Consider the following 26,873-nt stretch of genomic DNA (forward strand, 5'->3'; position numbering starts at 1 on the left):
CAGCCATTAAAGTAGTGGAAGGCCATGCTAACTCGAGTTCTGAAGCTCTGGAAATCATGGAGACTAGCTTGAAACTATGAAAAGTTGCCTCCAGAAAGGCATTAGCACCAATGTAAGGGACAAAAGTCTCCTTGAAGATAATCAGGGGTTCTTCAGACTTAATAGTGATCAACAGATCCTCAGATGGGAACTTGAGCCTCCGGTGAAGGGTAGAAGCAACTGTGCCTGCGGCGTGTAGCCAAGGCCTCCCTAGAAGCATATTATATGGGGAATCCACTTTGATGACTTGGAAGTTGACCATGAAAATCATGGGGCCAATTCCAATTGCTAATTCAATCTCACCTTGCACCTCCCGGAGAGTGCCATTAAAGGCTTTAATGATCATGGTGGTAGGGTGGATAAGAGAGGTATCAACATCCAAAAGCTCTATAGTAGACATTGGGCAAACATTCAGGGCTGATCCATTGTCAATTAGTACTCTAAAGATGATCATATCTTCACACTTTACCATAATGTGCATGGGCAACGTATGCTCTCTACCTTCTGGTGGTAGCTCATCATTTGTAAAGGAAATCTGGTTAGTGGCCAACACTGTCGAGACCATACCCTTAAAGGAAGATTCTGTGACACCTGTAGGAACACATGTCTCTTTCAAGATTTTCAAGAGAGCCTTGCAGTTGACATCAAAGGATAGCAATAGCGCCAAGATGGAAATCTGAGCTGGTGACTTATTTAGCTGTTGAGTCACACTATACTCTAAGTTTCTGATAATTTTCAAGAATTTCTCGGCTTCTTCGGTTGTGACCCTATTCCTAACAGGTTCAGCTATACCCTTGCTAACCTCTTTCCTTCTCTTTTCTAGCTCCTCGGGAGTATAACAGCAACCACTCCTAGTAAGCCTAGGTAGACTTGAAGAGATATTGGAGCAAACTTCCTCTTTCCTAGTTCGAGTGGAGATCAATGACACATGATATTTCCAAGGGACACAATGACTATCCTCATAAGGAAACGGCTTCGGCATGCGAATGATAACACCCTCTTGAGTTTGCAAATTGGGCACTATGGAGAACACCTTCTGATTAATGACCACCAAACTTGGCAAAATGGCTTCAAGAGATTTTAAGCCGGATACCCAGAGATTCCTGAGTCAGGCTTTGGTAGAATATGAGGATTGAAACCTCAGATGGTAGGGACAATGGCAGTTCCCTCCTGAAATGATGATGAAGCTAGCCCTACGACTGCCGGCAATGCAAGAACTAGAGGAGTGTATCGCTCAATGGCTAGCAGGGCTTGCCCTTTTCCTGAATCTAATGACCTTAAATCCGCAGGTGCTTCCATGATCTCCTCAATGACTACTGAAGAGGGAGGCACTATAGTAACCTTACCAAGGCGTTTTTGTAGATATTCGTCCCAATCTTTCCTTGACCCAATTGATATGGCATTGCAGCTAGTTCCTAATTGGGCAACTGAAGGACATAGGCTGGCTGCCATGCAATCTCCTCTTCACACAATTTCCCTTTCAATCCAGATAATACCATAATTGGCTAGACTCTGAATCTGTGCTTAGAGCACTCTACAATCAAATAGGTCGTGCCTGTCTCCATTGTCATAAAATGAGAAGATTCCCTAATCAAATCCTGGGTTTCCTATACTTTTAAGATCAAGGTGGCTCTCTTGGACCAAGGCTTAGAGTAGGGTCTTCCATGGGAATGACAGCGAGGAGAAATCCGGAACCCTTTCTTCCATTGTGATGATGGCATTCACATTCCCTTCCTGATGATGTTTGAAGCAGCCACATTCCTAAACTATACCAACTTGTTGTCAATGAGATCCTAGATATGGTCCCTCAAATGGTAACATTCTTCAAGGGTATGCCCCTGGGCCCCAAAATGGTGTTCACACTTCTTGGATAGATCAAAGCCAGGTGGTGAAGGGCCTTTTCTAGGCCTGGAAAATATCAGGGTCACTAGTTTCTTTTCTAGTAGTCAAGCGTAGAGATTTGCCATGGGCATGGGTAATGGAGTGTACTTCTAGTTTTCCCTCCTTAGGGGACAAGCTGGGTTTGGCCACCCTCTCTGATTAAAGGCTCGGTTAGGTGCTTAAGTAGACTGAACTTGTTGTTAATAAGGTCTAGCAGCTGGGGTTGCAAAAGCAAAAGTAATAGCCCTAGGCCTTTCTGATGTATTGTCAATCATATGCACATCGGCTTCCTTAGTCTTGCGGCTGATCATTTTCTTGACTTGTTGTTCAACCATGGAACTCAAAGATTCGAGATCCATGATTTTCTTGCTCCTACTCATCAATATGCTCCCCAATAGGTATGAGGCTAGCAAAATGAGTGACTTGGGTGCTAATCATCTTCTCATAGTAAGGAGGCTTGAGGTTGTTAATGAACCATTTGATCATCTCATTTTCCATCATGGGGGGTTGAATTTGCGCGGCTAGCTCATGCCACGTCTAGGCATATTCTCGGAAAGGCTCCCCACTCTTCTTCTCTGTTCTCATAAGAACCGTGCGGTCAGGAGCTATCTCGATGTTGAACTTGTAATATTCCAGGAAAGAGTTGGCCATTTCCCTCCAGCTAAAGGTCTTTTCCAATATCGCATACCATGTGGCCACGAGGCTGGTCAAACTATTAAGAAAAATTTGGCAAAGCAGAGGGTGATTATCCCTATAAGGAGCCATCCTCCTCCAATACCAGCATACTTGACGAACTTTGGTGCCTTGAACTTGGGAGGCATAACAACGTATGGGAAGTTGGTCAAACTATCTAGATCAACGCTTCCATGGGCACTGGAGCCCTCTATAATTCGAAGCTTTTCGGCCAGAGTTTCCACTTCGCTCTTAAATTGGCCATACCTAGATTCGAGGTTCTTGTCCTTAGAAGGATTTGTTCTTGGTCATTTCCCTGATGCGGTATATTATGGCCCTGATTCTGTCTTGGTGGGAGGCTAATTTTCATTCTCAATTTGGGGACCTCCTTGACTATGACCGAAAGAGTTTTGTCCTCTTCCTATAACTAGTTGTTGCATCACGCGCATCAATTCTGACATTTGCTCTTTCATCTGAGCAAACTCAGTTGGACTCACTTTGGGAGTCGAAGGCCCACTGGTAGACATCTCTCTTGCACAAGACCTAGTGATAATGGGATCATGATGTGGCAATAGCTTGGATTGTTTCTTTTTAGCAATCTTTTGATCCTTATAAAGAATAGGAGATAAAAGAAATGGGGTGCATTTGACAATGTGAAAACATAACACCAAAATCAAGTTAGTTTATGTCCTTGTTATTTAACATGCACTTATCATTTTCAAAAATATTTGGCAGCAGAAGCCTAAGGAGGTGCTGTCACGTTAGGGAAAAAAGCCAGTTAAAATCCTGCCACGTGTGTAGCTTAAAAGTAACAAAATACCGTACGTTGCATTGTTTTAGCGCTTAAAAAATTCTATCCATTTACCGTGCACACGGTTTAGAACAAAAACACCATTAAATTGAAAGAGGCTGACGGGCTGAGAGAAGCTCTGATAAACAGAAAGAGAGAGAGGAGTCAATTAGGTGTAGGAAAATCTAAGAAATCAGACATAAACTACATATGCCCCATAGTTTCCCAATTCCTTTCAAAAACTTTGTTTTCAGTTACGCTAAAACGACCTTTTTGCTTTTTGATTTTTCCAGAAAAAGAAGCAGAAGAAGAAGGAAGATGAAGACGACTAAAAAGAGTTGCCTCCGACTTTTTGATTAACAATGCCTCCGACGGGTTTCTATTCTTTCTCTAACTATTGTTTTCGACAAATTTATAGTTAAATTAGTTTTGCTATATGTTTTCCACTTATACAATTACAGTTAGATTTTGGTTCCAGAAATTAGGGTTAACGAAATCGAAATCACGATGTGTGGCTATTTCTATTAAATATATTCGATAATGGGTTTGTTTGAATTCTTCTCTTTAGGATATAATCATTCAATTTCTTCCTCTGCAACAATAAAGTGGAATCTTTCTACAATCAAGAGCCTCTAGTTTAATCAAGGCAAAAGTTTCAATTAATTTTCCTAATATTCTCTTCGATTATGGTTTACTGTCAATTTAGGAATTTGGATTCATAACCCTTTTCCTTTTTAGGTCTTGATTTTGTTGTTTTTGATGGTGGGTTTTAATGGGTTTAAATTGTGAAATCTAAAAGTATAATAGTAAAAGGAATTGTAGCCAGTTCTAAAGTTTTGTTTTGTTTTTTTGTTTTTTTTTTTCAAATTTCAATTACGTTTATTAGTTTACTTTGCTAAATGTGAATCAATATTGGATAGATTAAATCAATAATCATAGAGAGCAGATTGAATTAATATTAGATATCTGATTCAATATTTTGGCTTCTCTGTTTGTGTTTGGCTTTTGGTGGGCATCCAGATTGGCATATACATTGAATTTATATGTATGACATTGAAATTTCTGATTCAATATTTTGTTTTCTTTGTTGTGTTTGGCTTTTGGTGGGCATCCGGATTGGCATATACATTGAATTTATATGTATGAAATTGAAATTTTCATTGTAATGTGGCAACTGTGAAATGATAAGGGAATGGGCATTAGTTATGAATCTTATGGTCATTGGAAAAGACAATTGTGAAGAAGGCTTTAGCACTCTAGATTTTATCTATTAATATTCTCTAGATTTTTTTCTTTCTTACTCTTTTTCCATGCTTCATCCATTCTTTTTTCCTCCAATACATGATGCTTTGTTTTCTCCTAGTTTATCCTTCATTGATTTTTCTATCTGTGTATAGAGCAGAAAGTAGGTTGGCAATCTGTCACTAACACAGGTTTTATTACTTTTTTAGGACTCCACCTTTCTTATATGAGACACTGCACTTTTTTCTATTTGTGTTTAGGACTTACTGTTACTTCTGTTAAATACCTTTTCACACTGATCATGAAGATTAGTTTTCTGGTGGTTATTAATTTATGTTATTGAATCACACTTAATACAGAATACCTCTTTGGCCTTCAAATAGTGACATGCATTGATCTCAAATGATATGGTTAATGTATACTGTTTATCTTTTTTGAGAAAGATTGTTTATCTTAATTGATTGTTAGATTACCAAAATCTTCAATTTTTTTTTTCCATTTTTTCTCCTCTGATTTTTAATTCAGTTACTTCTTCATTCTGCAGCCTTTGAATTGATTTGGTTTTGGTTGGAATATTTGGATTCATTTTTTTAGGGTACTCTAGACGTATAATTCAAAGGCTATGATATTTAGATTTTTTTAATAGTTGGGCTAATAATTAATATACAACAGATTTATCTTAACTGTGTTAACAGTGTTTGCATGACTGGTCTAAAGTACTAAAACTATTGATTTTCATATACATATTTTGTGGTCTGGTGAACTTGCATTGTTTTAGTGATGTGAAATTAAGTTAAATAAGACCATTTGGTGTCAAAGCATATGAGAAAGTGGATTATTGATAGATGCATTTACAATTTCTTATAGCATTATTCTTGAGAAATCAAAAGGCATATATTACACCTTTATGCAAAGCTTTTATGTGCAATTGGCCTTATACTTTTTAGAATGGTAAGCTTTGATTTAGAACCATTAGATTTTCCCTATGAGGATCTTCACTTGGAAATCAAATTGAATTGCATATTTGAGGTTACAAAATTAGTCAAGATTGATACATAGGTTTTGAAGACAAGATAAAAATCAGATTATAGGCAGATGTGCTCTAAGATTTCCGATTTTTTTTATTTGCTAGGCTTGCATTGGATAGGTTTTTTTGGGATAGTGCTTTGAGATTCCTTTATATAGTGGTTTGTGGAAAATAAGTTTCCACAACTTTTAGGGTAGTTTTTGGAAACTTCAAGAAGTGTCAATCAAGTTGCAAAACTTTGGCTTCCTAGGTATTTTAAAATAAATATTAAAAATGCTTTATGTTTTCTTTCCCTTTTTATTTTGCTTTCCTATTCATGAACCGTATGTGTATATATATATCAAACCAAGGAATTTTGAGTTTTAGTTCACAATTTTACATTTTTTTTTTAAAACCTAATGAGAAAGCTAGCCAAAACCACGTAAACCTTAAACAAGAGAGAAGAAGAAGAAGAATAGGAGGTTTTTTTTTTTTTTTTTTTTTTTTTTTTTTTTTTTAGAGAATGAAGAATAGGAGGTTAGTAATTAGCTAAAAATAACATTGAAGTTATGCCTGAATTGTATGCAGGAACTCACACTCTATTTAATTGTCCATGAATGGTTTTTTTTTTTTTTTTTTGAAGCATTTGAAATTTGAATTGCAGAATTTTGTCACTACAAAAGACAAATTTGGATTTGGATCTTATTGTCATACAATATTTGTTTAGTTAAGGAGAAAAAAGTGGATTCAGTTTTAAAGTTCAAAGTAAAATTTATTTCCCTGGAACATTGAATTGTTCATATTGTAATTTGATTCACTTTAAAGTTTATTTCCCTATAACATTGAATTGTTCATATTGTAATTTGATCCACTTTGTCAGTTTGGTGATGCCCAAGAAACTTGAGGAGATTTCATTTGGATGTCTCCTACCTAATTACTCAGGAGGCAAGCAATCTCTTCACTTATTATGACAGGAAAAGTCCACAACAACTTCTAAGGTCAAATAGCCTAATTGTTTTCCTTCTCTAAATCTGCTACCCTTTCATCAGACTCTTCTTTTACAATAAACCTTCATCTCTTGGTTTCACGACCACCACATCACACCCTCTCTCCCTTCTATTCCTGAATTTGCAACCCCTCTGTTCCTTATATTCCTTATGATTCTTGAAGATTACAAACCTCTCTAACACTGTAACTATTTAGTCAAAAGCCTCTCTAATCTATGAGATTATAATAAAATCTCAAGTATTTGTTCTTCTATGACCCAATCACAATGTCGTGAACACTTTGCTTATCTATGTAAGGAGGTCAGTTTTTCTTTGATTTTTTGGGTATTTTCTAATTATTTTTGAGAGATTTTTCTACATATGATTGTGCGGATTGGATTTCTATGTGGGTTATGTTCTGTGTAAGTCTTTCTTCCTTGGGAAATTTTAGTTCCTTTTTTTCCTTAAACTCCTTTCTGCAATTTATCAGTTTTGAAAGATTTAAGTTTTGAAGACGAGCAATGAGTTTTCCATTTTAAAAAAATATTTAATTTCAACCAAAACGTTGAAGCAAACAGAATTTGTACTGCTTTATTTATTTAATTGGGTCGGTAGAGGAATTCTGTTGATGGGTTTTGTTGGTGATAGAATGAGATATTTGAAAGATCATTTTGAACAATTTAGAAACTACAAGATGGGAACAACCCAGATTCTGTGGTTGAGGTTTTGTCTAGTTTAGAAGCTATGCCTAGAGCACTGTGACTCTTGAGTATTTGTAACCTATGTAGTTAATTTAGGAAAAAGTTTGTTCATTGATTAATTTTTGTTTATGGGTAAAAGGAAATACTTTACTAATAGGAAATATGTTTACTAATTTATTTATATATTTCACTTCTGTAGAGAACAGATAATTGAGGCTTTAAAATAGGTAGATGTCCATGTTCATCAGTTTGAGTAGTAATACTAATGCCAAATATTTACCGTTTTTTCTCCTTTTTTCTCTATTGTCTCTTTCTGCATCATTATTGGTAGTATGTTTTGAGGAAGAATAAATTCTTCCAACAATCGTGTGAACCTTTCACTTTGAGAGAGATAAATGTACACACATGGAAATGAATATTTCATTTTTTATGTTTTCTAGCAAACATAGTTTTAACTTTTAATGAGCGTTTTGCCTCATAAAACTTTTGTTTTTCATGTAGACATTGAATACTGAATATTAAATTTGATGTTTGTGATGTTCTTTCGCAATCAAATTTGTATTACTAGAAAGGTCATTTTTAGTGTACGTTTCTTGAAGTTGTTCTTTTTGAATTTTGTAACTGACTCTGTATTTAATTTAGTTTAGTGTAGTTGTTCATCTTTTTTTTGCAGGATCTCTTATTGTCATTCTCTCATATATAAACAAATTTTTGGAGAAAACATCATTGTTTGATCCTTTAAGCAAAAATATAGATACTAATATAAAAGTGATTTGCATAATGAAGGCACCATTGTCATCTTTTGTTCATGATGAGTTTCACTTTCACAGTTGCAGAACCTATTCACAACTATGGGGTGCTAATGCTGGATGGCACAATGGCAAAACAATAAGCCATATAGAGCAAACGGACGGAAGTCTATATACTTAAGGGTGGCTGATGCAATAATAGATTTGCCACGAAGTGTTCATAAAAGAAATTTTCAACCTGTGTTGATGCAAAGGATAACTTCCACTTTTTTAAGTTTATGAAATTTTATGTGTATTACTTTTGTGATCTATTGCCTTCATGAAATTGTAGATATGTTTCTGCAAATATTGTGGTTTAAAATGTGACAGAATGTATTGTTTAAGTGTTGTAAACTAAACAAAAAATGAGAAACCTTTAAATATTTGAATTCTTATTTTCAAATATGCCATGGAAATTGAAATAAATAGTCTCTTTTAAGTTTTGTGTTATTTCAACATTGCATAGCATGGGGTCAGTTTGTCTGATTCCCATTTTTAGTCCAAAATTTTATGTAGACTTTGTGGCTGAATGAGTTTCAAGGTTCTAATTTTAATAGGTTGGGTGTTGTTTTTATGTGTTTTAATTCAAGTTGTGACCAAAAGATAACTGAAAATTTTTTTCTCCTAATTTTAATGGTTTGGTTGTAGGAAAAATGAGCAATGCATTTATGCTTCAATGTAGCATGGGTGTCATATTTTGCAAATCATAAATCTAGGTCAATTTTGTTCCATCTTCCCTTTGGTGGAAGAATTGACTAGATCAGTAAAATACTTATGTTTTGGCACACGATACAAATTCCTTTTTTCTTTTACGTGGATATTGATATTGGGAAAATAAGGAGATTTGAGACCATGAATTCTAATGAGTCTAACTCGCCCTCTTTTGGTTCTATATCTCTACATCACCAAGACTGAGTGAACTTCTTATATAATGTTTAATTAGCTAATGTCACTGGTATAGTAAGCAATTCTAATTGAATATTTAACTGCAATTATTAGAATTGGGAAAAAGGTGTTACTTCATGTTATTACTTAAAAATATGTTAAACATTCCATCTAACCTTCTCATATAATAGCTTACAACATTATCCGCGCATTGTGCCGGCCCTTTGGCTAGTTTCTATAATGATGCAAGATTAATGCACAAGATTGGCAAGTAACAGAAACTTTCATGATATGCTTGGTAATGAGGGTCAAATCCTCTTTTGATTACATGCTTGTACAAGATTTGCTTTTACAACGTTGGGTTCATCGACTCCAACAATGGGCCTTTTACAATACAAGGAAATGCAATTACGAGGAAAAGCTCGGCTTCTAACAATGAGGACTTCTCGGGGATGCTCTTGCATAGCATGGATCTCTTGGTAACTAGGACAGCATGGATCTCTTGGACCTTTGGATCTCTTGAGGGAGCCTTTGGACTCTTGACATCTTGGCCATTTGGATCTCTCTTGGGAGAATTCTTGAACTCATGATGTCTTAGGATTCTTGACAGTTTTTTCGGCAGCATTTCCTCTTGGGGATTTTTAGTTACTTGCCACAGATTTTATCTTTGCACAATTAGGTGACAGGACCAATTAGTGTATGCATGAGCACCCTTGTAGGGTTGTAAACCCTTAGGGATGAGGTATGATCTAGCACGTACAAGCAATGGGGTTGCTGTGCAAGCAGGATAGAAAGAACCTAGAGTAGAGCACAATTTCTTTGGCACAAGCAAGAAGGGTGCACTTGTTACAAAACACTTTTCCCTGACCTCTAGTCGTAGAAGGGTATCCTTTTCTAGGTTTGGATGTTCACTCTTTGGGCTTTTCCTAGTCCTCACGGGTTTGACATAACTAGGCCAACTATATGGAAAGGCTTAACTGGTAGGTTATTCCTATCCTAGGGGGACTCAATCGCCATACCTCTCCTTTCATTGAAGTTGTGGGGTAGGAATGATCGAGGGGGCCTTTTCAGCTATTGCTATCCACCCATGGACTTAGAAGTACCTACAAAGTCAGCCCCTAATCTAACTATGGTTAACACTATCGATGTTTGTGTCTAGGCATTTGCAAATAGGGTGATGAAATCCCCAAAGAGATGTGACTACGCCAGCAGTACGGAGCCTGGCTTTGGCTCAAAAAGGGTGTATATGTCATGCAATCCTTAATGAAGGGGAAGGGCTTCTCCAAACACAACATATATATATATATATATATGAAAGCAGATAAAGGTGCAGTGGAAAATAAATTTTGCTACCCTATGTTTGCATGTGAAGGAAAGTTGTAGGGCATGTGAGGAAAGCAGTAAAGCATGTGAAGAAAGTAGTAAAGCATGTGAGTAAAGCTATGTGAAAATACCTCAAAGCCTCCCTTTTGGAAAAGGAGTTTTTGAAAAAAGATTTTTTTGCTCTTTTGAAAATAGTCTACTAGGATATAGTATAAGCCTTTGTCAAAAGGAAAGCCTAAAGGCCAATGTCCAAAGATTATGGTTTTATCAAAAGCTCTAAAGGCCAAACTATCATCGAACCCTAGTGGATTTGCCAATCTATCGACGCTTGGCCTCGATCGGAGCAAAAAACCACCATTGTCGGGCCTTCGTTTGACCACCATCCGTGGCGATGCTCCCATGCATGTGGGGCTTGTTGGAGGCCCTTCTTGATTGGTTGCTGCGCTTGGTGTGGTTCATGCGGAGCTTCAGGTGCTCTCTCACTCTCGGTGGAGGAAGGTATTTATCTATTTTTGGTAGTATGGCAGGAATCTTGGCCAAATTTTAAGGGATTACCAAAGATAAGTGAAGTCACCACCAATCATTATGTTTTCTAAGGTGTGATTGGTCACCTATTTCTAGTTGATTTTATTACCGATCCTAGGCTAAAAAAAAAAAGGTCTTTTTTCCTAATCTAATGTGGATGGTAAAAAAATCTTGATTCTTAAGTTCAAAAGTTTGGTTACGTGTGAGGAAGGTGTTAGGCACCTCACAACGTCTGTCCAAGGGTAGTCCTTTATTTTGATAAAACCTTAATTTTTGGAGATTGGCAGTAAAAACATGATTTTGGCATTGGCTTCCGGGGCTTTGCATGCATGGGGGCTTTGAGGTTTAGCTTTTGAATGGATGTGGTCCCAATCTATGCTTTCCAAAGGCATTTAGGCAAAGTACTAGATTTCCACAGCAAAAATCTGGTGATGTCACCTTACTTTCGTAGCGGAAATTAGGCATTGTTTTGCCTTAGGTAACATGGACTCTAACAATCACACCAGAAGGGGTGAGCAGGTATTTATATACGTACATCATTCACAATGCAATCATACAGAGCATGAAAGTAAATGCCTACATCCCTAGAGCATGGCCCAAAATATAAGTGCAGGAAAGTAAATAGGGGTCACCATATCTAGAGATGAGGATGAATGGTACATGGCATGATATACCTAATACAAACCATCTAAGAGAGAAGGGAAGGAGAATGGAAGGAGAATGGAAGGGGTTTTAAAAGAGTACATAACCAAATGGGAGAGGCTAGATCCCTAAAACTACTGAACATTGCCGCTTGGCTTATATCTACATGCTTGCGTCTTTGCCCTTTTTGCTTGTGCCTAGGAGACCGTGCCTTAGCTCCATGCATTCTCGCTCCATGTGTGGACATGCAAAGGCAAAGACAAGAAACCAGCAAACAAGCAATGGAAGGAAAAGATGCAAAGAGCATATGAAAGAGGCATAAAGTAGATAAGCATGATAGACATAGCAAGCAAAGAAACAAGAAAGCAAGGAAACAAATGAAAAGGAAAACAAGCAAGAAAGTAAACAAAAGGTGGTGTCTGCAAGGGACAAATGTAGGTTTGGATCAGATGTCCATGACTTCATTGTGTTGAAGTATAGACGACAAACTGGCAAGAAAGACTCATGCATCAACATGTGAGCAAGCATGTAAATATGTATGGAAAGCCAACGGGTGGCACAAACAAGCATGGTAAGCGTATCATTGCACAGAGCAGAAAGGGGGAAAGATATGCACAAAACAACTGGTATCGTGGTGATGCATCCCAAATGGTTACATCCAAACAAAGCCTCATGGGTGTCGGATGTAACCACACAACCACAAACCCGCTAAGGGTGTCAAGCATGGCAAATCCTAAAACTAGAGAGGATAACACAAGCATAAAATATAGAAGCAAGAAAGCATAGACATGCAAATAGGATGATCCAAACACTTTTATGTGGGCCTTGGTGTATGGACGATGACAAAGACCATAGGGTCTAGATCGGGTCCTAACCATCAGGCTAAAACACAAGAAAGAAAGACAAAGCAACAAAAGGACTACAATAGCACATGGCATGACAAACATGGCCTAGGTCTAGGCATATAAACATGGCATGGAGCACACAAGCACATGGAAGATAGCATAAAGCATGTAAAGGACATAGATCCAAGCACATAGGCATGTGAAAGCACAGATCTAGACATATAGGCATAGAAACAGGCATGTAAACATGTAAAAGCCTAGCACATAAACATGGAAGAACATGGATCCAAGCATATAAGCATGTGAAGACAAGGGTCTAACCATATAGCATGGAAATTAATACATAGATACATAGATCCAAGCAAGGCATAGCCAATAACATCATACAAGCATGTGAGCATGTAACCCTAACATCATCCAAGAACAAAAAGAGGAACAAAGCATAGGAAAATATGGCATATAAAATAAAGCATGTAGATCTAAACATATGAGCATGTAAGGATGTAGATCTAAGCATGAAACACGGCATAAGGCATAAAAAGCAAGGGGATTTATGCTAGAAGCACAAATAAAGCAAGCAACATGCTAAAGAAAGCAATAAATCATGTGATTCAAGAAAAAAGAACAAGATAAATGCTAGAAAAAGATTTAGAAAGTTAGGGGTGTGGATAGTAGCTAAAAAGCTACATCCATACCCCTAAACCCCCAAATCCAAAGTGTAGAACCAAGGAAAAGAAGATTGGGTATAAGAACTATACCTTGTATTTTTTGTGAAGAAGGAAGAATCAAGAGGCTTTGATGTGTTTTTTGTGTGTTTTTTGGAAGAGAATAAAAATGTGTAGAAATCATCCAGGCAGAGAGCAAAACCCAGAAGCTCCTCCTTTTTTGTTTGTTTGGAGGGTGCCTAGGGTCTTTTATAACCTTGGCATGGATTACGAGGCAGCGGCCCTTCCAGGGCTGCTAACTTCAAATGGTCCTGGATGGAGTTGATCTTGACACCCTTGGAGAGATCTTGACTTCTAGTTTCTAAAAAGGTATTGAACTCGAAAATCCATCAGTCAGATCAAAGGTTATGGCTCTCGGAAGTTAGTGGTGCATCGATAAATGTGTTATCTCAGTTTTCACAATTTCTCGGCCATTTTAACTTCGATTTCGACCCATGAATAGTCGTTGGAATGAGAATTTAATAATCTTCACAATGGCATTGGTTTCAATCCATTCTGAGGGTTGGATCAAAATTAGGGTTTCTGGGCTCATTAGGAGTCAACTTCAGGTCAAGCTTGGTCAAACTTGCCAAAAATGTCCGAGAAGCTTGGGTTTGATGTAAAACTATGAAAAGTGTTGTTTTGTGAGAGTTTTGACCTCGTTTTACCTTCGGTCAACTTTAGGTTGACTAGGGGCATTTTGGTCATTTTAGCTGAAAAAAGGTACTTTGGGTGCTCCAGTGTTTGAACGGGTTGTGCCACATCATTTTTGATGTCTCGTGGCCCCATGGAGAGAAAATAATATTTTTTGGATTTTTCGAGGTCTAGCACACAAATCGAGGGCGGACAAAATATAGTATCAACAGTCCTTCCCAAAATCTGAAAGATGTGAGCACAAATGTCGATTGGAACTCCATTAATAAGATCACAAATGAATTGGGCTCTTCCATTGATGAAACCGGTGTTGGTCAATGGGTACAGGTTTGAGTACATAATCAAGGTAAGAGTCTTCATTTCCAGCCCGAATCTTAAAGTGCCAATTGATGTACTTGTGGATGAAAGTTCAAGATCTGCTCCTAACATTTCAAGGATTTGGACAACGGGAGCCAATCGGTCATCATATGGGATGTATCTACATTTACCGAACGATTCATTTGAAGAATCTTAGCTAGATAGTTTGGAGTGATGACGAAGTCCTTTCTACAAACCCAACATTTCAGTTTAGCTTCGGTAAACCAGGCATTGGAGTAGAATTCCTTGATCAACTTCTCAATAGGATCTTTAAAGCCACCAAACAAGCTAGCCCAATCTCTGTCAACAAAGATTTTAGAAATGAAAGTTGATCCCAATGTGTCAAATCTCACAATCCTTTCTACCACAAGTGGAGCATGCTTGAAATTGTTGTTGAAGGATTAAGAGTCCAGAAGAGTGTTGAACCTCTTGTTATCAAAGTTTGCTGATGATTATTGAGTCCTCTTTGATACTAGAGATGATGTGAGATTAATCAAAGGCTCTTTACCGTATGAATATCAATGAGGCATCTGCAAAATAGCCACACAAACACAAACCATACACAACAATGGCAAAAAACTTGATTATATGCAAGTTAGTACAAAAACAAGTAAACAACTCTTAAAAATTAAGTTAAAGAGCATACATTAGAACACAAAGACATGAAAACAATGCTAGAAGTCTAATTAGACAAAGAGCATGACAATATGCATGTGTAATGCATGACCAAAGCATGAACAAGCACTCATGGGGCAAATTGTGTAAAACGCACAAGCAATGATAGAAACATGTTACAATTAAGTAAACAAGGCAATCCCCAAAGTTTAGTACTTATCAAAGTCCAAACAATTGTCAAAATGCCTAAGGGGCATTTTGTCAAACACTTATGCATGAACTAACCCTATATGATGAAAAATACATGAACATGATGAAATATGCCTTAAATACATGTTCAAAATGCCACATGGGGCCAACATAAACATCAACAAACAAAATGGGACTAAGCCCAAACAACAAAATAGAAAAAAATTGTTGGCCTCATGTGGAAAAGGAAAACCCTAACTACGTTTTTGAAGACTCTAGAAGACTTGTAAGATCTGAGAGGTTCTATATCTTCTAACTCTACAAGTGTCTACCAGAACAAGATCTACAATCAAATGCTAGCGGAATCTAGTTGCTGCAAGATCAACAAGCAATGATTTGAAAACTTTGAGTGGGATCTCAAAGTCACAAACGTGGGAGTTTGTGTTTTGCAAATCCAAGAGAGAAGGAGTCTGTGGATTCAGAGCTTGCATGTGGTCATGTCAGTAAGTTACTACTAGAGATAGCAATAGATTTAGGGTTAAATCTTTTGTAAAAATTTCAATTCTCTTTTAGTGGATTTGTTTTACCTTGAGGATAGCTAGGTCAAATCCTCCCTAAGCTTTTACCTTGAGATGGTTTGTTTCATAGGTTTTCTTAGGTGATCATATCGGTGTGTTCTTTGTTTTTTCCCTGTTGTGCATGATATGATCTTTCTTTGCTTAACCTAGATCTCATAATTAACCTAAGTAATCACTTGGCTAGTATTTTAGGCCAAACAATCTACGTTAAGGGTCTAAACAAACAAACACAGAGAGTTTTGAACACAAAAGCTTAGTTTCGATTAGTTGAAGGAAAACTTCGATTGATCGAAGCTGTGAACAATTTTAAAACTTAAAAATTTGGAAATTGCATGTAGAAAAACAACTAAATGCATATGAACATGATCTAGAAAAGTTTTAAAAACATGATACCACTCAGATGCAAATATCAAAACCAATCAAGAAGTTAAAATCAAAAAATTCAAACTTCTAAAACATGAAAATTTCATTTTTCTTCAAAATTCCCAACCAAGACAAAAATTTGCATTTACATATTAATTCATATGCAATTAAAGATAACCAGATTAGACAACACACACAGTCTTACGACTTTTATATACAATATTTAGCATTGATTTGCGTGTAGTGTGTGCAACTAGTAAGTGTATAAAGTACAGAAAATGTGAGTTGTAGATAGTAATCAAACAAATTTTCTACATCATCAATTACATTGGTTTGAAAGTGACTATCACCTAAAGAGTTATACCATATAACTCCCACATCTCCTAAATAACAAGCTTGCAATCATGTAAAAGCATTTTGATTCTTTTTGCTTTTTCCATATTTTTTTCTTTTTGACCACAATCAAAGATATCATGCATGGACATATAGGAGATAGAAAAGAAAATACCCTTGTTACAATTTTTTTTTAATTATTTATAAAAAATAACACCTCATTTTATCTTGTTATGCAAGTGCTACACCTTACCATACAGGAGTTCATGATTGGCGAGTAACAGTGGTGAAATGGTTACTTATGCCTTTCTCCTAAGATTTTCTAGTCCTTACGTTCAAAAGAGTGTGACATCAAAATCAAGATCGTTTGTTTAAAGACTATAAACAACACACACAATTGAGCACTAAATAGCACAAACTAGCAAAGTGCAAAAAGTAGCTCATCAAATCTAAGCAAGGTATACAGGCTTGAATGCAAATTTCATTGGCCAACCTTAATTACACAGTAAGTGATGTGCAATACAAAAAAATAATTTTTGGATTTTCAAAATTTTATTTTGACCACAACCAAAAATTACACATGATACTAAATAAATAAAAAGCAAAAGCAATGCTTGACAACATGTAATGCAAAAATAGTGCTCAACTAAGCTATAAAGGGTACACAAGCAAGAAATATCAATTTTTTAATTAACCCATGAGTACATGTACAAACTAGTACATACTCATAAAAAAAATTAGAGATATCTTATGCACTTAGTTAAGGAACACACACTTTCTATGTTTTTCCACAAATGTCAGGCATGTTATAAGTCAAGAGAAAGATATTATAATCCATGTAACCCTCAAGAAAAATAAAACAAAACACAAAATAAAATATTTTCGTCTTTTTGAAAATTTTCAGTGTTTTTGGATTTTTTTTTTTTGAATAAAAAAATAACCTAAGAAATAAAACAACTAAAAATTGAAAGAATACATGTCCACAAATAATTTAAAAAATTAAATCAGGGACAAGTAAAAAACATTCACCTTAGCGAATCTTTTCTCACCCATACAGCACGCGCCTTTGGCTTTGAAGGTGGAATACCATATGAAACAGAGTGTATTTGAGGGATTACACACTTCTTTTGAGAGAGACCTAAATTCTGCTATTTCCTTACACAAGCCAACAAGCTTAAAATTTTCAAAAGTATGTGAAACAATTTATCAAGACTTGTAGCAAGAGATATGATCTCTCTTTGTTTAGCCTAGATCTCATAAGTAACCTAAGTAATCACTCGGCTAATATTTTAGGTTAAACAATTTGTGTTAAGGGGTCTAAACAAACAAACACAGAGAGTTTTGAATATAAAAGCTCACAGTTTCGATTAGTCGAAGGAAAACTTCGATCGGTCGAAGCAGTGAAAAATTTTAAAACTTAAAAATTTAGAAATTGTATGCAGAAAAGCAACTTAAAAAGCAGTTTTTAAGACTCAATGTATATGAACATGATCTAGAAATGTTTTAAAAACATGATACCACTTAGATGCAAATATCAAAACCAATCAAGAAGTTAAAATAAAAAAATTTAAACTTCTAAAACATGAAAATTTCATTTTTCTTCAAAATTCCCAGCCAAACAAAAAATTTGCATTTACATATTAATTCATATGCAATTAAAGATAGCCAGATTAGACAACACACACAGTCTTATATACAATATTTAGCATCGATTTGCCTGTAGTGTGTGCAACTAGTAAGTGTACAAAGTACAGAAAACGTGAACTGTAGCTAGTAATCAAACAAATTTTCTGCATCATCAATCACATTGATTTGAAAGTGACTATCACCTAAATAGTTACACTATATAACTCCCACATCTCCTAAAAAACAAGCTTGCAATCATGTAAAAGTATTTTGATTCTTTTAGTTTTTTGCTTTTTCCATATATTTTATTTTTTTATTTTTGACCACAATCAAAGATATCATGTATAGACATATAGGAGATCGAAAAGAAAATACCCTTGTTACAATTTTTATTTATTTATAAAAAATAACACCTCGTTTTATCTTGTTGTGCAAGTGCTACACCTTACTGAGCATGACTTTGATGTTTTGCAAACAGGTGGTCATGATTGGTGAGTAATAGTGGTGAGATGGTTACTTATGCCTTTCTCCTAGGATTTTCTAGTCCTTACAATCAAAAGAGTGTGAAATCAAAATCAAGATCATTTGTTCAAAAACTATAAACAACTTACACAATTAAGCACTAAATAACACAAACTAGCAAAGTGCAAAAAGTAGCTCATCTAATCTAACCAAGGTACATATATAGTCATGAATGCAAATTTCATTGGCCAACCTTAATTACACACTAAGTGATGTGCAATACAAAAAAATAATTTTTGGATCTTCAAATTTTTATTTTGATCACAACCAAAAAGTACATATGATGCTAAATAAATAAAATGCAAAAGCAATGCTTGACAACATGTAATGCAAAAATAGTGCTCAACTAAGCTATAAAGGGTACACAAACAAGAAATATCAATTTCTTAATTAACCTATGAGTACATGTACAAACTAGTACATACTCATAAAAAATTAGAGATATCTCATGCACTCAGTTAAGGAGCACACACTTTCTATGTTTTTCCACAATGTCAAGCATGTTCTAAGTCAAGAGAGAGGTATTAGAATTCATGTAATCCTCAAGAAAAATAAAACAAAACACAAAATAAAATTTTTTTTCTTTTTGATAATTTTCAATGTTTTTGGATTTTTTTTTGAATAAAAAAATAACCTAAGAAATAAAACAACCAAAAATTGAAAGAAAACATGTCCACAAAAAATTAAAAAAATTAAATCAGGGACAAGTAAACAACATTCACCTTAGCAAATCTTTTCTCACCCATACAGCACGTGTCTTTTGCTTTGTAGGTGAAAAACCATGAGAAACAGAGTGTATTTGAGGGATTACACACTTCTTCTAAGAGAGACCTAAATCCTGCAATTTCCTTACACAAGCCAACAAGCTTAAATGTTTCAAAAGTATGTGAAACAATTTATCAAGACTTGTGGCAAGAGATATATCATCACAAATTGTTTGTTTGTTTAGACCCCTGAAAACACAGATTGTTTAAATTTCAATTTTTGACAATTAGGATGAATGTGACCACGGACACCACAAAAGTGACAAACAGGAATAAATTTAGAAACATTAGTATTCCTAAAGGGGTTTCTGGTCACAGGCTTTGGTTATTGCCTCAACAAACAACAGTTTGGTCTAATGTGACCAACAACACTACAAAGGTGACAGGTAGACACAAAAATAGATTTCTTCTGCAATTTAGTAGTAGGTTTAAACATAGGTTTAAAAACTTCAGCATCTATATCAGAACTTTTACTTTTGTCTAACCTAGCAAAATATGCCTTCTGTTTATGATTCCTCTTAAAAGGAGGAATATAAACTTTGTCATCTTTAGGCTTAAGAGGAACGGAAATAGATTTATTAAGAACAGTAGATTTGGTATCAAACAAATTTTCAGGTTTGGTATTATACACCAACGTAGAGGAAGGCAAAAGAGGAAAAATAAATGACGCCAAAAATTCTAACTAACTATCATCACTAATAAACTAGAACTAATTACATCAGGACATGTGGTCAAACTCTGTAACTGTATTTGGTATTAGCTTCTGCACGTGCTAATCTTGTGACTTCATTAAGCTTAATTCTGTTGTTTGCCCAATATCATTAAACGACATTGCCGTTTGTTCTTTATTTCCTTTCCTTTTTTTCAAAGCATCACAATTTGATCTTTTAAAAGATGGAAACTCAGTCGAGCAAGTTGTTAGCTAAGATAATTTTTTTTTTTTTTTACTAAGCTATTCTCGTATCTAATCAAGCCTTTTTAATGACTCATATTGTTGGGTTATAGATTAACCCCGATTAATTAATTCAATTGCTCAAGTTGATTAATTAAGTGAGATTATATGTAAATCATGGAGGCACTAAAAAATCACCAAATAAATTAAGTGCAATGGAAATTAAAAATTGACACGATGATTTGTTGACAAATGGGGAAAATCTCTCGCAAGGCAAAAACTCCACTGGGTGAATTTCATATCACCACTCCCAAAAATCCACTAATTAAGAACAAGCGGTTACAAGTATAAAGAATCTTACCACTACCCTAGACTATCTCAAAATACCAAGCTACAGTTGAACTTTTACTCCAATCTCTAATTGGACTTGATCTTGTAGAGACTTCTTCCTTTGCATGGATCCCAATACGTGACTAACTCCCAACAACTAATTGATTGTTGTTGGATGCAAAGTTCTTCACTCCAAAGCACGTTGAAGATTTGGAAGCATTTGGTTACAAAACCCTAAAGCACACAAAAACACAATAGCTTGTGTCGAGGAAGTGTCAAGAATCCTTCATTAAGTCTCGATAGATACTAGTGTCGAGCTTCACTGAATCAGCTTTTCTTCACTATGACCCTAACACATATAGACATGATGCTAAGATATGGTGGGCCTATTTTACAAATGGGGCTTGAATTTTAAATATGTAATTCATGTGGTGATTCACCCAAGTTTCAAGTACACATTTTATTCAGAGCCCTCTTTTGAAAGAAATTGAGATTGAAGCATTGGTGATTTGGTGGTACACAAGGTGAGAATAGCCCATGAGTCAAAACGTAAGCGAGAAGAGTTGACTAAGATCTCGGATCAAAAACTTAAAAATAAATGGGGGCACATATTCATTCAAGCTATCATTCTCCAAGACAATAACACCTAAAGTCTTATAAGCACATCTCTTGTTATTTCAGAGTTCACTCGTTAAACAAGGGAGTTACCAGGAGCGAAAGGAAGGATGGTTGAATGTAAAATAGTCACGAATAAGTGGTTTGCTCAAATAGAGGGGCACTTAGAGGAATATAAGTTCTAATACCACTTGTTGAGTCCCAACCTAGTATTGTGTGAATTAAGAAAATCAACTGAAAATTTTAGTAAAAACCTCTTGCTTTTCTTTGCATTCACACGCACAATTGTTATTCTCACTATGCTCACACTACAGCAACACCTTTTTCTCTTTTTCACTTTGCAACATTAATCAAAACCCTACAAAATCTCCTTGAATTCCACACTAAGAGTCTAGTTGGTTGGGAGATGGAAAAGTTGGAGGATATAAGAGATTTTAGTTTCCCTTATTTGAGTTTGGTTGAGGAGTGGAAAGTGGAGTGATGAAAACTAGTTTATTTGCTTGAGGAGAAAAGTGAGAGAATGGAAGATGTAGTTCATAGAAATTTAATTTTGATGTCCTTACTACATAATATATAGGAAATAATTTATTTATACTTATTAAATATTACTTATTATCAATTAAAATTAATAAGATGACATCTTAAAAAAATTAACACATTACACATATTATTTTACTTTTTTTCTTTCTAATTAAATTTATTATATTTTGATAAATAAAAATTAAATGGAATCGTCCAATAAATGCTTCCATGCTGGGGAAAAAAATCATGGACCTTTGCTAATTGAAAAGGAATAGCACAAAACATGAATATACAAGCAGTGAATGTTATTGTATGATGATAGAAATGTAACGTTAAAAGAATTAAAAATTAAAAAAATCCAGCAAAAAACGATAAGAAGGACAAAAGAAAACAAAACAAATCAAAGGATCGAGGTAGTAAAAGAGACCAAAATTTTCTCTAGTTTTCTCTTCAAATGGAGTTTTGTTGCTCTTGGCACCATCAAAATTTCACCTCTTTTCCCTCTCAACTAAATGACCATTTTCTCCACCATTTTCCGTCCCTCCAATAATCACTCCAACCAAATGCAACTTAAGTTACAATTAAATTTTGAGACAATTTCCTAACACTTAGGTCATATGGATTTTAAAAGTGCTACGATGGTTGAATTGGATAATTAATTTAGATGAGGTGAAGTCATAACCTTAAATTCTTAAATTCTATAGGGATAGGGGTAGTGATTTGAAACTCTAAGGGCTTGGTAATTGCTTCCCTAACTTAGCAAATCCCTCCTCCTGGTACAGTAACACAAGTTGAAGAAATGGAAGCAAGAAGAACAATTGAGTTCACTTTAGAAGTGGGTATCAGAGAAGCAATTGTTAATGGTGACTCAAATATTATTTTTAAAGAGAAGCACTAAACCATCATTTACTTTGCGTGGGCATTTAATTCACAATGTAAAACTTCAACTTTCTTATTTTTCTTATATTAATTTTTCCCATGTTCGCCGTCAAGAGAACACAATAGCACATTCTCTTGTAAGAAGAACAATCACATTGCCCTATTTACTTGTCTGGGTGGAAGATGTGTCACTAGATATTCTTCATATTGTTCAAGTTGATTTGGCCTCTTTTATTTAATGAAACTGATGTTTTTCTTCTTTAAAAAAACTGGGGACTTGGTATGGAAAGTAATTTTTCCAAGTGGTACTAAAAACCCTTATTTTGAAAAATAATCTCCTAATTTGGTAGGGCCATACTTGATTTCTAAAGTATCTAATGGAAATGCATACAAGTTGATGTATATCGATAGGAGTTAACATCTTAAATCGATAAATGGAGTATATTTGAAACATTACAAGCCAAGTATGAATAAAATGGATCCACAACATAAGAGATCCTTGGTAGTAAAACTTATTATACAAGCCAACTAATATTTTAAGAATAATAGTAGTAGAGGTCTTTCAATAGTAATTAAGAAAATAGTTATAAGAGTGATAAGCTGAAAACAAAGCGTGAAATGTTAATTATACAAGTCGTATTTTTTCAAGTTCATCTCTCTTTTGTTCTCTTTCAACTGCAGTCCATAGATGATTAACTTCCCTATCGATCTCATTATTGAAGTTCTTTAAACGTCACACTTGTCCTGTCCAAGGATGCTGGTTTTGTCAACCAAGAGTGCAGCAGCTTTTCTGAACTTGGATACGAGACCACCATTCAAAAGAACAACATATTGAAGAAAGATTTACCATCTGCAAGGGACTTTGTTGTGGCATTAGAAGAGGAAGCGGCAGAATTGATTACTATTTCCATTTCATCAAGAGATTTAGAGACATTCTCTAGGAGCATATAAAAATCCTCCATGTTTTTTGTCAATTCAGTTTGTAGTGATTTCTCTTGCAGTTCTTTGGACTCGGTACTCTTATCTACAACTTGAACTTCTCTGTCAGTAAATGATGATTGTATTCCCGTGCCTGAGGACGTGGAAAATGGCTTCGAAACATTAGAATCATTGCGCTTCTCTGCAAAAGTGTAAGAAGCTGTAGATAGCAAAGCATGAAATTCAATATACAGGGGACAACTGAAAGATCAATGAAAGATAATTCACCAAACATCCCCTTTCAAAATTTCTTGTATTTTTTAAATTAAAAAAAAAATGTAAATAAAATTTCTTGTATAAAACTTGGGAAAAGAAGTCAAAACTACCTCTTTTAATGGCAAAATAGAGCTCGACAGAAGGATCAACGTTAGTAACAATTGTGAACTAGGGACTAAAGTTACAAAAACAAAACTTATGAGACAAAAATGACAACTCAAAAAACTGAAAAGCTATAATTTGTAATTTTGTCAAATGTTTATATTCTTGTATGGCTGTGACAAGCCTTCCATTAATTTCCCAACTGGTAGTAAATAATAATCTGTAACATAGATGGGAAGAGACTGAGACAAAAACAAATACGGAAAAAAAAATACCCTATAATTTCCATCATAATAATATGATGATAATTCTCCATTCTTTATGCCCATTTTAGCTCGAAGTATTCAAGAAATCACTGTTATTTTAATACTTAAGACCGGATATTAAAATATTTATGTATAAAAATAACACCATTTTTAATATCGCTTTCACCATTTTTTTTTTTTTTTTCTTTGTGGGCAAGACCTCAATTTCTGAAATTTGAAGTTCCCTTCATACACTTTCTTTTTCCCCTTTTTTGAGAATCCTCTTCATACATTTTAAGCATATGCCATCAAAGAGTTCCAAAGTAGGCAATAAAAAATGACGATAATGATGTAGTTTTAAAAATATTGAAAATGAAACAAAATAAGAAAAAAAAACAACAGGATGAGAAAACATACCGTCCATGTTGCTATTGTCAGATATGTCTTAGGAATTAGTTTCTTGAAATTCCTTCTTCTTGGATAGGAAAAAAATGATAATTTACATTATTTATCAATGGTCATGTTGCTCCACCACCGTACTATAGGACTTTAAGCATCATGGAACCCGTACGTGCGATTTGTTGAAAGGAAAGAATAATTAAGGAATGGGGATGCAAGAGTCAAGAATGATTGATGCCTATTTTGTTTGGAGAGAAGAGAATTAAGAATCGAAGGAAGGTATTTTCTTTCACTATGATAAGATTATTAAAAATAATATTATTGTGGTTATTGTGTATTGGCTCAAGTGACTCAATTTAGTGTAAAGCTCGTCTAGGGCTAAATCTAGAGCTTTAGTATTTGCATCTCTATAAACCCTGCATAGAGTTGATTGTAAAGTAGTATTCTTCACTTGCACGCCTAATCCTAGGGTATTTAAAGGAGGTTAAATCCTAGATTAAACACACATTAGTTATTGTTAATTGACTTGTATAACAAGTAATATTTTTAGCTTGCATATCAAGCAGGATTGGGCTTGGCCTAGACTATTGGGCTTAACATATCTCTAACAAAGACAAATCCTTGTTGAAGTTGATGAGTTGATGGTACTTCAATAGTATCATAGCACTTTACACATCAAGAAACTTCACACACAGAACCGTACAAGTGATTTGTTGGAAGGAAAGAATAAAGAAGGGATCCTTATGGATGATAAAAGAAGGATCAATGCCTATTTTAATTGGGGATAAGAGAAGAATCATAGGATGTTATTTTCTTTTGTGGTTAACAATATATATATATATATATATATTATGATGAGACAGATCTTAATTTATTAAAGTTGATAGATTAACAAATTCAAATGCTTTTATGTTATCATATATGCACAATATTTTTACAATAAATTTTAGGTGACAAACTATTACCAATTTTAATCTAAACACACCACTAACATCACTCTTTTATTCACCATTAACAAACTTGTCATATAAAGTTTGTTGTAAAAATATTGTGGATGTAGCATTACTCTATATGTATAGATTTGTCCTCCCTCCTTGTAAGAAATGATTTAATGATTTTTATTGACTAGTCAAAAGTTTTTCTTACCTTTAAGGGAGCCCATTTGTTAAATAAATAAATAAGAAGAAGGAAACCTAATTGTTGTGGGCCTTCTATATAAATTAAAAATATCAAAAGTAATATACAAGTGGTTTTTCAATCTTTATTCTGTTTCAAATTTCTTTCGATAAAAACGCAATATTCCTTTTTTAAGATAGTTGAATCTATAGATAGTTTTTAATTGCATTTTCATATTAATTTGTTTTCTCAATGCACTCTTTACGTGTTCAAATGGTATTGTTTAAATTTATTATATGTTGATATCGTATTTTGTCCGCTCTTGATTTGCGTGTCAGACCTTGAAAAAATCCAAAAATATCATTTTTTTCTCCATGGGGTCATGAGAACATATATAATGGTGTGACGCAACCCATTCGGACACCGAAGCACTCAAAGTGCCCTTTTTAGCCAAAATGACCAAAATGCCCCTGGTCAACCTTGGGATGATCGACGGTCAAACAATGTCAAAATCCTCACAAAACAACATTTTTCTTGGTTTTATATCAAATCCGAGCTCCTCAGAGATTTTTAGCAACTTTGACTAAGTTTGACCAAGTTTGACTTGGAGTTGACTCTTGGTGGGCCCCAGAAACCCTAATCTTGATCTAGTCATCAAAATAGGTTGAGACTAATGCCATTGTGAAGATAATTAAATTCTCATTCCAACGACTATTCATGGGTTGAAATCGGAGTTAAAACGGTTGAGATATTGAGAAAATTGTGAAAAAAGCATCAGCACGCTTCCCAAAGTCATAACTTTTGATCTAACCACTGGAAATTTAATTTCTTTAGTTTTCTGAAAACTAGACATCCAGAGCTTTCTAGGGACACCAAGATCACCTCAATACGAGTTCTAGAATATCTCCAAACGTGCATCTAAAGTCAAAACTAAAAAAGTGCATGAGGACGAAATTGCTGATGTTAGCCGGGGCCTAACCCGCCGCACCAACAAGGGCCACCAGCACACCTACAAGGTGCGTCGGGCCTCGAAAAGCATGCCAGGGCCTATAAAAGGCTCTTGGCAACTCAGATTGAAGGAGAGACATTTTGGGAGCTGTTTGGGCATCTTTCTAGGCATTTTTTTTTTCCTCACCATATTTCTCTTCCAAAAAACACAAAAACACATCAAAACTTCTTAATTCTTCTCTCTTCTCCAAAAATACAAGGTAGTGTTCATACCCTCCATCTTCCTCTCCTTGATTCTATACCTTGGATTTGAGGTATAGGGGTATGGATGTAGCTTTTTGGCTACAATCCATACCCCTTTTCCTATAAAGCTTCATCAAGCTTTTTATCCTTTCTTTTTTCTTGAATAACATGATTTATTGCTTTCTTTAGCATGTTTCTTGCTTTATTTGTGCTTCTAGCTTAAATCTCCTTGCTTTTTATGCCTTACCCCATGTTTTATGCTTGGATCTACCTTTTCCATGTGGTGATTATGTCTAGATCTACAAGTTTCCATGCTTTCCATGTTTATGGCTTGATTTACATGTTTTATGTTAGTCTA

General features: G+C 35.0%; 1 long non-coding RNA gene across 1 annotated transcript; it reads left to right on the top strand.

The window, feature by feature from the left end:
* Positions 1 to 3,469: 3,469 nt before the first annotated feature.
* Positions 3,470 to 8,544, top strand: LOC115984117. The gene is made up of 2 exons (XR_004090379.1): positions 3,470 to 3,757; positions 8,148 to 8,544. It is a non-coding gene; the product is annotated as an uncharacterized LOC115984117 (long non-coding RNA).
* Positions 8,545 to 26,873: the final 18,329 nt, after the last annotated feature.

This window comes from Quercus lobata, chromosome 4 (assembly GCF_001633185.2).
Source record: "Quercus lobata isolate SW786 chromosome 4, ValleyOak3.0 Primary Assembly, whole genome shotgun sequence".
Lineage (NCBI taxonomy): Eukaryota > Viridiplantae > Streptophyta > Magnoliopsida > Fagales > Fagaceae > Quercus > Quercus lobata.